Genomic DNA, 13,055 nt, shown 5'->3' with positions numbered 1-13,055 from the left:
CTTCCAAAATAGGTGTTCGCTACGAATCCGGTAGAAACAAGACGAGCGGGGCGCATCGAGCTAGGTGGTTAGACCAAGTCGAAAACGGTTGCCATGGACCGAGTAAATTTTAGGAATTATGTTCGTCAAGTTATGTCGTGAAACGGAATACTATATAAAAAATAAAAAAAAAAGGTATGTGGGAGTGGTATGCTTTCCAAACCGTTCGTGGACACTGACACAATTAATATAGCTGTTTACGTCCGAGAGTATCCATCACCTGCTGTCCGTGATTCACAAGCATGATCGCCTAGTACTGTTTTGACCGGTTTTGGCATCAGTTCAGTACTCAAAAGATACGATGGCTTGGTATTTACAAATCGTACCGAAGGAGATGAATCCGTCAAATTGTTCTCAAGCGAGACCGATTGAAATTTTTTAAGCCCTTATCAAATCGCATTCGAGAAAACACGAGACGCCTGCCAATTCTATCAAAAACTTCGTAAAAAATGCATTCTTTTTAAGGTGACTGTGTAGCCGATAGTTGCGAGAGTAACACGCTCTCGGGCGATAGGCCTTTCCGAGTTGGTTATCTCCCTCCATCGTGCTCTATACACGCACACACACACGACGGCTAAGCTGTCGTGTCGTGTCGTGAGCTGTCGTCTAACCACTTCAAGTACAATCTCGAGTGAGGACGGGTGTGTGTCTCCCGTTCAGCCAGCCTAAAGCGAACCATTAAATACATAATGGCGAATCCTGCCAGAAGATATTTAGTTTGGCTGAACGGGAGCCTCCATTTTTCTGTTTTGTCAAGTGTTTACGTGCTAAATAGAATTTCTCTTGAGAAACAAAAAAAAAAAGTTAAATGTGTGAAAGTGCAATTTGCTCATCGATAAGATTTGTTTTGTGGGTAAGTGGTACAATTGTTTATTCTTTGTTTTAAAATGAGTGAAGCAATGCTTGATGCTAAATAAACAATAAACTGATGTATAATTATGAAGCTTCCAGGGTAGTTTCCTTAAATAAAAAAATGTTTGTTTTTTCCCGCTACCAAGCCAAAAGGGAAAGCAACTTACCTCTGACAAAGATGGAGGTAAGAGTAAGTCGTATGCAGCAAGCATACACTCAGAAGGAATTTTATTATAAATTTCATAAGATACGGCTTATGAATCGCTTTTTGAGCCCGAAACAATTGTTCATAAGATATACTTTTTTTCAAAGTGGTGCTAATGAAAATCAGACGAAGCTGCTACATGAAAACAAAATCAACACTTTTATATTTTTCATGGATCAATCTAACAATTTTGCCATGTTTTTTCACTCGTTAGCGCTTGCTGGAAAGAAGCGAAAGGTGAAAGGAACGGATGTGGGTTTTCGCCGATGAAACTGCCAATTATTAGTTATTGTCTGAAAAGGATAAAATTCGTCTTTAGTGGGATTGGAACCGATTTTGAACAAAAGTGGTCATAATGAAGCACTTTAATATAATAATTTTGTACCAAAACAAAAATTTTTGATTATAAATTTTCATTATTGCGACATTAAATGGTTTTCCTGTTCATAAGAGAATCTTATGAAGTTTTTGTTAATTGTTTTGCAATCACAAGATAATCTTATGAAAAACAATGTCTTCTTTGTTAAAAAGGGTATTCATTTGAATTGTTAATTTTAGTCAAACGATAATTTTAAGAATTTCATTGATTTTTCTTATAGCGTCAGATCATTGGAAATTTTATAAAATAGATGGCTGAACAGGTATGCTTAAGCTTATTAGTGTAACGAAACGAAAAATGGAAATGACTCAACATTCTTATAAAATGATCAAACAAAGCCGTAAAATGATTTAACTTTGACTTTTAATATGTGGAATTACAGTTTAACAGAAATAATCTATACTGTTTTGGATGAATCTATTTATGTCAACTGTATTTCAATTATGGGATGAATACCACGGGTATGTTAAAATCCCAGAGAAAAATTAAACAAGTGCTTCAGGGTTTGTGGTTTAGTTTTGTCAGAATAACCAACCGATGATCTGTTGAGATTGAATCAGTGGTTGCATGTCTATTAATAATCTTGAGGTTTCCAGTCGCGATGGGAGTTCCGCCAGAAATGAATTGAGATGGGAGTTCCAATCAAAACTTGAGTTTGCTAAGTTTGATTGCGATAGAAGCTCCAATCAATAACTTGAATACACGTTGGACCGGGAGGACCAATATGGGGAGTGTTCTGAAGGTTCACTTCACGAATTATCGTTGGATCGGGAGGACCAACATGAGGAGTGTTCTGAAGGTTCACTTCATGATTTAACGTTGGATCGGGAGAACCAACATGAGGAGTGTTCTGAAGGTTCACTTCATGATTTAACGTTGGATCGGGAGGACCAACATGAGGAGTGTTCTGAAGGTTCACTTCACGAATTATCGTTGGATCGGGAGGACCAACATGAGGAGTGTTCTGAAGGATCACTTCACGAACTATAGTTGGATCGGGAGGACCAACATGAGGAGTGTTCTGAAGGTTCACTTCACGAATTATCGTTGGATCGGGAGGACCAACATGAGGAGTGTTCTGAAGGTTCATTTCACAAATTTAGGTTGGATCGGGAGGACCAACACGAGAAGTGTTCTGAAGGTTCAATTCATGAATTTACGTTGGATCAAGAGGGCCAATATAAAGAGTGATCTGAAGGTTCACTTCATGAATTCACGTTGGATCGGGAGGACCAACATGAAGAGTATTCGAATATGAGAAACGTTGGTCCTTAATCACCAACAGTCCAGTACAAATCGGGATTAAATTAAAAAAGTTTACAGCGAGATGAGGATGCATTTTTTTCTGATTTCTCATGATGAAGGAAAAGAGTTGCATCCTGCGATACCTCGTCATGAATCACGCGTTAACGAAGGCTGATACTAACATTGATTGGTTCGAACAAGCTAGGGATATATCTGAACTAAGAATTAGAGGAAGTTCACGACTACGAAGTAGCTGAAAAATTCTACGATATTTGAATATTATTAAATATTTTGTTATTGACCAAACGTTGGAATGGGAAGTTCAACATGAAGGGTTGGACGGAAGATCTTCAATTTAGAAAAGTTGTGATGGGATTTCCAGCAGAAAGAAAATTGGCGTGCGGAGTCCAGTGATGGGATATTAAGCATAGGCAAGCTGTGCTGGATGACCAACAAAAAAAGTGTGCCAAAGAGAAGAAAGTTAAGTGAGAAGTCCAACCACGTTAAAGAAAAAGTACGGAATTGCTGTGATGTTAAAAAAAAGCGATTCGTGAAACTCTTGTGATTTTATGTATACGATAAAAAAACATGAAAACTTGCTCAAGATTCCATTGACAAATTCTTTCAGGTAATTGATGCTTGTCTATCTCGTGGAAAAGATTTATTGGTCAATTTCAAATTGTACATCTTTGGTCATCCTAGCTCAAACATTGTCAGATGAAACAGCTCTAAGGAATCTATTCATAGAGTGTAGTTCTTGAACTCACAATCGGAAGATTTAACTATGTTGTCATGCATGATTTGTCTAAACGATCTGAAAGGAAAATTTAAAATTGACTGCTATGGTTCTTTTATCTTCAACTGTTATACAGCATGGCTCATGAAAGTTTAGCGATTTTTAAAACATTTGCCTTTTGTTTGTCTGGTGTGGAGGGGAGATGTGTAGCCGATAGTTGCGAGAGTAACACGCTCTCGGGCGATAGGCCTTTCCGAGTCGGTTATCTCCCTCCATCGTGCTCTATACACGCACACACACACGACGGCTAAGCTGTCGTGTCGTGTCGTGAGCTGTCGTCTAACCACTTCAAGTACAATCTCGAGTGAGGACGGGTGTGTGTCTCCCGTTCAGCCAGCCTAAAGCGAACCATTAAATACACAGTGACCATTAGGCTTCCCGATCAGGAGAGCATATCAAAATAATAACTCAAACGTATCTCACCAAGATATTTACATTTGATTCAGTTATAATTAAGTACTCCAAATTTTCGATTTTAAGTTTCTCCAATCTGAATTATATCTTATTCTGATTGACAAACTTGAATGGGGTTTAGCTCATATTCATTGATCAAGATTTTTTTCGGATTGTGCTAAAATAAAATAATTGTATCTTATTTTGATATACGTTCAACTTTTTCTGAAACACGGACATCGAAGTCAACGGCTCAAACCTTACATTAACGAGTTTCGCTCAACAGATTCATAAAATTGAATCAAATTTTTGGGAAACCAAAAATGGGGCATGGTTTTATCAAATAATGTGGTTTATTGACCTTCCACTAGAAAATTTTCTCGAAGCACTTATATCTTGATAAGTTATAATTTTGATATAATTTGTTCTGTCCAATATCAAACTATGCTATCTGAACGAGATATAATCTTGATAGGAGCATATCAAAAACTGATATAATTTAGCTATGATCGTATAGATTTTTTGATATAATTTGAGATATTTTAACATCCTACGAGTACTAAATTATAACTCATCCAGATAGGAAAATATTGAATATCAAAATATCTCATCTTGATATAATTTAGTTTTTCTTTTCTGATCGGGTTTAATCTCCCCTATGTTTCATTAACAAAAATTTCAAAACGTCGGCGTCAATTTATAAAGTACCTACTTATTTGGCAAAAAACATTATTTTTCCTCGAATATAAAAAAGAGATATAAAAGAACCTCAAGTTCTACTCATAAACAGACGAGTTTAATTATTAAGAATACTTCAATTGTCCGAATAGCCCTCAAAGTAGAAATTTTGATTTAATTTTAATTTGATAGAAAAATAGGTGCAAAAATCTCAATTCAACTTAAAACCAACCCCTTCTTTTTTGATCCACCAAAAATTTCGTAATACTACGAAAGTATTATTTATAAGCAAGACTCTGGCATATCATTTCATCGCATTATACTCACACTTTTTGTCTCCGAAAAAAGAAACCCAAATCGTTCGCCAATTAGCGCTGCTCGATGACCGACCAACTTTGAAACGGTGTGGTGTAGTATTACAGGTTTGCTGACTGCGTTCTCCGAAAATATTTCTTGCTTCCACTTTACTAGAAATACTCCGGCACCAATATCGAACAAACTTTAGGAACGCAGCTTTCGCAGCTCAAGAGGCGAATTTCAGAAAAGAAAAAGAGAGCCCAGTTTCCAGCTTCGAACAAGGAGAACAGGTGATCTTGCAAGCCACCCACGCGCTGCCAGGTGCAGCTTTTTGCCACATGAACTTCCACTAACACTGCGGGATTGGAAATTTTATGCACTGGCCCGGATACACACTTACACACACATATACTAGCACTTAAACCGATAAAGATTTGCTGTCTTCCTAGAAGACACACTTGTGTGGATGGGGGAAGTTTCGTAACACCAGATCTTCGATTTGTTTAAATGGCTTGTAGACACAGGTAAGTAACGTTTGAAGGATTGAAGAATTGCAACTTTGTTAACTGTTTAAATGCAATAAGTTGCATCCGATCTTGTGCCAAGGCAATCAGGAGTATGTTTTCAAACTATACAATTTTAAGAAGAACTGATAATTTTACTGATCATTTTCAATTAACATTTGATGCATACACTGATTTGATGAAGGTATTTCTTTAAGTTTGTAAGTGGACTTTTCTTTATACACATTTCATCCTTTTTCTCCCGCTCACTGATATCGCTAGTTTTCATTCATTTTTCTCTCCTCTTTGTACCGTTGTCATTGCTTCTTCGAATCGTTTTCTTCGCGCTGCAGACTTTTGATTAACATTTATTCCATCGCATTCCTCCCGGTTTGGTTTCAGAAGTAGTAGCAGAAAGCTTGGCGATATGTTCCAGTAGAAAACATGCTTTTGAAACGCACTGCGCCAGTTACTTGTTACTGCTTCTTATTTTTGCCTGCCGAAGGGCTGCTGTTTTCCCTTCTTCTGCTGGGAAGACGATCAGGCGGCTACAGATCACGGAAAAAAAAATCGTGGACCCCCGCGATCTCCCTCTTGCTCAACGTGAACTTCGAGGAATAATTTGTGGCCTCTTGGGACCAACACTACACATCAATCGTAGTTAAACACTCTTCTCGATTCTTCAGGAGCCTCTCTTTCTCCTGTGTGATAAACTCTAGGGACCAAATGCGACATGAATTTGTAACAATTTTCCTTTCTCTTTCGCGATTGATAACTTTTTCTTTTCCGGTTGGCTTTTTTCCAATCCTTTGCACTCTTTTTGGCTTCTTCTCTCCACGTTTAACTTTTGTATCGATTAAATCTATCACTGTAGTTGGACTCTTTTAAACGTTGCACGTTATCGCGATTTCAATTTGACTTTTTTCTGATAACTCCACGATATCTCGCGATCGATGTTTCCTTCATTCTCCACAGGGCAGCGCCATCGGGCGCTTGCGTGCACTTTTTCCGAAGTTTCTCGGAGCAGCAGCAGCAGCAGCAGATCTGGTTCAGGTGGAATCTGGCAGAGCAACACGGGGCAGAAAAAAAATACGTTGTCACACAAGTGCCAAGCTTTTACAGAGAGCTGCGAGGGAAAAAAACTTGTACCGCTTCCGGAGTTGTCATTTGACGTTTCACAGGGCAAACCGCAATACCACTTGCGATCAGGCCGTATACATAGATCGATCTGCGTATGACGCGCGTTTACCCAAAGACTCCACTCAGAAATCTGCGCTTGAGCCACAAAACCACTCAACGGAGAGTCGAAACCTGTGTTCTCGGATATCGTACCCCAGTTACGCGAGCTCACCGCATCATGCGCAGCACCCCAGGTCAATCTGCGCGGTGATCCTTGAACTTTGCACCCTGCGATTACCAGCCTGAAACTTCACACTTTTAAAACAACTCAAACCATTCACCACACTAGAAAACCTTCGCCGACTTCCCCAGATTAAGTTGGAATTGCGAAGATTCGCCTCTAACTACCCACTCTCGTTAGGTCTTCACGAAACCCCCGAAAAAAAAACATAACCTTTCCAACCAACCGAAATACCACTAGTAGGTTGCTTGTCGCTGATGATCACTGATCAAATCGCTGAGGCCCACAAATCGGAGGAGTCTTCCAGAGCTAGGAAAAGATCGCCGTACCGTGTTCGAAATTCAACTAGCAGAGAGATTCGTTCGCGTAAAATTATTCAGTATGTAAAAGTTGCTTGGGACGACTACAACGTCCTCATACTATAGCAAGTGGTATAACTAGTAGTAGTAGCGAGGCACCACAAAGATCACCCCCTTGCTCGTATCATATCAGCAGCCGGTCTCTCTTGGTGGAGGAAGGTAGTCGTCGTCGTCGTCGTCAGTGGACCAACCTGATGAGCAACTTCATCAACCAGCATCAGCAACAGCAGCAAAATCTTGCGAAGACCAGTTATAAAAAGCTCTGGGAGTATGACAAGTTAGTCCCAGTATTTGTGGCTAAACTCATTTAGCTACCGATTTGCCATAGCCGCGATGAATGTTGATGATGGTATACCAACCGACGTTTTCTCGCTCACCGAGTGGCTCGTTGTTTCTTGCATTCTTAAGTTTTCATATTTTATATAATTTGTATACAATTTATTCGTAATTTCGAATATGCATTTGACACATATGATAAAAAATGCTGAAAGTCCCCTGGAATGTTACCCGATGAAATGTCGAGAAATCGGGAGGAAGCTGCACAACCCACAACAATTTCTTTGTGAAAGATTAGTAAATAACGCTAACAAATGTGTATTTTATCCGGCGCAAATTAAAAAAAAATTAAATCGAAAAAAAGTGTGAAAACGTCATCTCGTTTTGTTAAGGCAATAGAAGTTGTAGTTATAGGACAAGGTCAATTTGGGATCATTTTTTGAATTTCTCAAATCCTGGGATCTAAAAAGCTTCGATTTAGTTCAAATCTCACTAATGATTTAGAGCAGAATTTTCCAGTAACTTTTACATGTGTAAATTTAACTCTCAGGTTTGTATAGGAAAATTGAATATTTTGTACTAAAAAACCTACAGTAGTTTTTTTTCTTCCGCGGAACCGAACCTGCTTATGGTTTTTTTTGTCAATTTATAAATTCTCTAATGGAAATTTTCCGCTGAACAACTTTGTCCATGACCGTACCGTAAATTTTTTTTAGGCAGAATTAGGCTGGAACAAATATCAATTTCTTCTTTTGCTACCCCCCCCCCCCCCTTCGAAATTTCCGAAAATCACGAAGGGCGGAATAAATAATGATTGAAGTATTTTATGTAAATTTCGAAAAGAAATCAAATATCCGAAAGATTACAAGTCAAAAAAACAATTTGTGGATGATAGAAGTTTTTCCACCTTTTGTATTCTTGATTTTATTGAATTTTTCGATGAAAAATTAATTTATTCATAGGTTTTGTGCAATGATATTGTATGCAATTTTGTTGCATATAAGGTTTCCAATTTATTTGTTTTTCGCATTATTTTATTATCACCACGCCCCCCTCCCCCTCGCGATGTTCCAACTCCGAGTGACAAAAGAAGGATTTGAAATTTGTTCCGGCCTTATTAGCTGTTTCACAGGGGTAAGTGTTTTGGCACTGAAAAACAATAAACTCAATAGACATCACTGCTGGTGCCTAGCGTAGTATTGCATGAAATACATGCCCCCATTCAACAGCTAAGAACGTTTTTGCTTAATAAGATACGAAGTTACGATCTTCAACATTGTTATTAAGCGGAGAATTCTCTTCAGAGAATTTTCAAATTCGCACAAAAGCCCTAGGTAAACTCGGTTCCACAGAGGAAACAAAAATGATGTTGATTTTTCAATACAAAAAAATCATTTTTCCCATACAAACCTAAAAGTTTAAATTTACTCATGTAAACGTAACTTAAAAATTCAGCAAAAAATCATGGTCTACTTTTGAACCAAAACAAAGCTTTTTAGACCCCAGGGTTTGAGAAATTCAAAAATGACTTCAAATCGAATCAGTCTACTGTAGCATTCTCTAGTTCTATAATAAAACATTTTAATAAGATCGAAAAACATGACAGAGTTTAAGCGCAGACACCAGATACCCAGACTGACCACTGAAGGCTGATTTCGGCGCTTGTTCCGCAGCGCTATCTACGGGTTATCGTGAAACTAACGGCCACATACACAAAAGGAAAAATCTCGATATATCACACACACATTTGCCTTGTGCTATTTGTTTTTTACATCTAGCGATGAACACGGTCGTTTTTGATTACCTACTTTTGATATAAAAAAATAACACGATATATTTCGAAAACCACTAATGAACCGTTTTTGAATTGGAGCACATTAACCAAATGTGGTTAGAATTCAACCATAAAGCTTATAAAAAAATACATCGACTTCTACAGAAATGAAAATTGAATGAAAACTTGAGATTTTCTGCTTCTCTTCCTTATTGCGTTGTGGTTGAAAAATAACCATTTTATGACATCTTTGACTTCATTTGAGAAGATCACTTTCAACTGCAAGATTTCGTTAACCCCGAAACCTCCGTCAAGGGTAAGTTCAAGTTTCCCGAGTAGAAAAATATTGTGACAACCCAATTATTTGTAAATTGTTATAAAACGATCTAGGCCTTGTTGAGAAAACGACAAATGACATCGTGAAAACATTCCACTGATTGTATATTGCAAAACTACAGTATATTGAATGTGGCTTCAAATTATATTACTGTTTAGAACTGTTAAATCAGTTGAGTGGACGAGATTCTTACAAAATTTTGTCGAACAATCTGTTTCAGTTAGAGTTTCTCAAAACCCTTCACCTAGCCGAATTGCCGCATTTATAGAGGTTTACAAAAACTGAATAAAACAAAAGTAGAGGTGATATTTACAAAATTTGTAAAGCAATGTTTTGTTAACATAAGAAGCTTAATGAAAATCGCAACAACGAAATATACCAGTAAGTCACCATCTACAACAAAAAAACCGGTGTCAGATTTTTATTTACTTTTTTCTCCAATAAATCCTAAAACTTCCCTTTCTATGAAAAATTTAGTCACATTCGAGAAATGTCTTGGATTTCAAACTAGCCCTTTTACCGCCCACTGGAAGAGGCAGTTGAGGAAAAATTATTTTTGGCTTCGAGATGATGCATTTTCCTGCAAATTTAGTACAATTTCTAACAAAGAGCGTTGGTTGACATAATGATGATTCTTGACAAACAATCTCAATTATCCGAGTCTGTTTAGTAAGAATAGCTTAGCTTTTCCTGTTCTGTTGTTTAGTTATTTTTTCATTATTATTTGTTTGGTTAAATTTAGAATCATTTTTTGAATATCGCACGTGTAATTGATTTTATCCATGGGTAAAATAAAAATAACGTGAATAATTCACCTCAAAATCAAAACATTAAATGAATTCACTCACACAGACATACGATATTTGACATTCCATAAAACGACAAGAAAATAAAAATGACTTTCGTTTGCATCAAGATAGTACTGTTCTTTTACCATTCAAAATTCGTTTTGGTGGTGTGGAAAAGCATTGAAATCGATATTTAAGTTTAGTTACAGCAAAATTATTTCTTATTTACTGGGCAGCGGTTAAGGAACATTAAAATGACCCTTATTCAAAAGTTCAGTTTTTTGAAGAATGGATTCATTTAGTAAACTAATTACTTTCGAAATATGGTTTTAACAAAACTTTGAATCAAAGAATTTGGTTGAATCTCAATGGTCAAAGGTGAAAAAAAATCGGAAGCAAAGAGAAATGGATTTGAAACATACATTTTGAATTATTCCAAATTCAGTGCAGTTTTTCAACAATTTTTTTTTTTCGAATAAAAGATTTTTAAGTTGACATTTCTCACGCGCACTTGCTCTCGTGTACGGATTAAGGTAGGGAAAAAAGTCTAAAAACATGGTCGCTTTTAAGGTTGGTATTCCAGTCCAGTCCAGAGTTGTTCCAAAATCTCGCGTGAGCTTTCATTACGTCGTATGAAACAAAATGTAAACAAACAGTTTTATTACGAAAAAAAAACAAAAACTGACATAAACTAGTCGCAACTTTTTTCCATTTAGAATATTTGTAGCATGGACAACATATTCTATATGTGAAATACAAATTTTATAGTTGTTTTGATAGCTTTTGAAGCAATTTTTTGTGAATTTTCAAGATGTTTCATACGACGTAATGAAAGCTCACGCGAGATGGTTATTACAGTTGTTTTTTGACATTTCTCACACACATTTGAACAAGGAAAAATACCCGGTCGACTAACACGGTCGTTTCTGAGGTTATTTTTCCAAAAATGTATAAGTTTTAGTGAAACTACCTACCAGCATTATATCACGAACACTTCCAGCGGCAAATAGGATTGAAGATCTTATCAATACATTCATCACATTTAAATATTAATCTGCTTTTTTTTACATTATCTAAACACGTTCCAATCAACCCAACGAGAATGTCAATAACTTATTTCATTCCTCAAATCTTTCTATTTAGGTACGAGCCAAGAAACAGTTTAGATAAATTAGAATTCAAGTTTTTCAAGGAGTTATATGTAGTTTATCTTTTTGGTCGCAGTCATCCTTTCAGATTAAGACGAACAATTCCGAACTCAATTAATTATTTATAACAGACATTATAATTTTCATACTGTTACCCAGCCGGATAAATTAATTTTGAAATCAAAACTGAATCTCAAAATCATTGGCTTTGAACTAAGGACCGCTATAACGTTGCGTTTGTATTTTTTATTTTTCATCACAATCGATCAGCAGTCATTGTTTGTATAACATTCATCTCTTATTATGATACAGTAAATTAAAGTAAACAATTAACATTGAAGACGAAAACGATAATGAAAATATTTGAAATAGAATTTCAAATACTAATAGGTGATTCAATCAAAACGGTTTTCATTTGGTTTGTTAATTATCAAGTGTAATTTTTTTTCTTGAAGAAGCACAATAGTTTCACGATGCCCCGTCAGATGGCGTATGATTCTGGGCGACTTGTCGTTGTATGGATTCAAGCGCCTCTGATCAGTCTGGGTATCTGGTGTCTGCGGTTTAAGGCCGATGACATAGTGAATACGATGCGATGCGATGCGGTGAATGCGATTCAATGCGGTGAACCACATTTGATGAAAATGTATATGAATCGCTTAAACCTGACATACTCAACGCGGCGAAGGAGATGTCAATTTGTTCCGCCGCTCGAGTTCGCATAGGCTGCGTCCGTAAATTTTCCGCCAATTCGCATCGCATCGCACTCATTACGCCATCGGCCTAAGTGTTGTTGGTATTTTTCGATAACTATAACGATAACGATAACGATAACTAATGAGATTTGATAATAACACTAGTTTACAAAGTTATAAAAAAGAAATCAACACTATTGATTCACCCCAATTTCTAGTGTAAAATCGGGCGCTAAATTCCAATAAAACATCCAAAAATATCTTAGTAGAACAGTTTTTGAGTTATTCTTCAAGTATGAAATTTTGAAAAAAGAGAAAAAGTACTTGCACTTAGATACAAAATATCTTGGATATACCACAATAATTTGAAATTTCATTTTTGCATATTAAAAATGAATAAGTTTGTTATCGATAATCCAAATCTCGTTCTCGCTGATAATCAACAGTGTTGTTGATTTTTATTAATTATTAATTTAACGAACCACAGTGTACAGCAAAGTTAATAACTTTTTGGTTTCAAGTTCAATTGTGATGAAGTGATAAGAATTTAAAAAAACGATGGATGGTAACTAGGAGTTTTTAATCAAAGTAAACCAAAACCTCAATTGTTCTTTGTAAAATGAATTACAAGTTTTGAATTTAAAATTGAAATCCAAAATTGAAGTTTTGAAGCTCAAAACAAGATTTCATAAATTCACAAAACACTGGTAATGAGTTATGAAAAATCTTTTTTTGGATACCAATGTAAGCACTTTGAAGACTCAATAATGAATAAAATCGAAAATCTTGAGTATTTATTCTGAATTGTGTATCTTATGTTCTGATTAAACAATAACCCAATCATATATCATAAAACATAAACCGAAAGTTGAAAATCAGCAATTTAAAACTTTTTCATGCAATCTGATTTAGAAATAATAATTATGTAGGG

At 36.2% G+C, this 13,055-nt stretch overlaps 1 protein-coding gene across 1 annotated transcript in view; it reads right to left on the bottom strand.

Annotated features, from left to right (window-relative positions):
• The window catches only part of LOC129745938 (protein decapentaplegic), a 137,874-nt gene extending 130,782 nt beyond the window's left edge, over nt 1–7,092 (bottom strand). Inside the window, exon 1 of the mRNA XM_055739339.1 lies at nt 4,915–7,092. The gene's annotated coding sequence lies outside the window, so the exon portion shown is untranslated. The remainder of the gene's footprint in view (nt 1–4,914) is intronic.
• Between the last annotated feature and the right edge of the window lie 5,963 nt (nt 7,093–13,055).

This window comes from Uranotaenia lowii, chromosome 2 (genome assembly GCF_029784155.1).
Source record: "Uranotaenia lowii strain MFRU-FL chromosome 2, ASM2978415v1, whole genome shotgun sequence".
In the NCBI taxonomy this organism is placed as follows: Eukaryota; Metazoa; Arthropoda; class Insecta; order Diptera; family Culicidae; genus Uranotaenia; species Uranotaenia lowii.
Note: the sequence above shows the minus strand (reverse complement) of the source record. Positions and strands in the feature narration are given on the sequence as shown.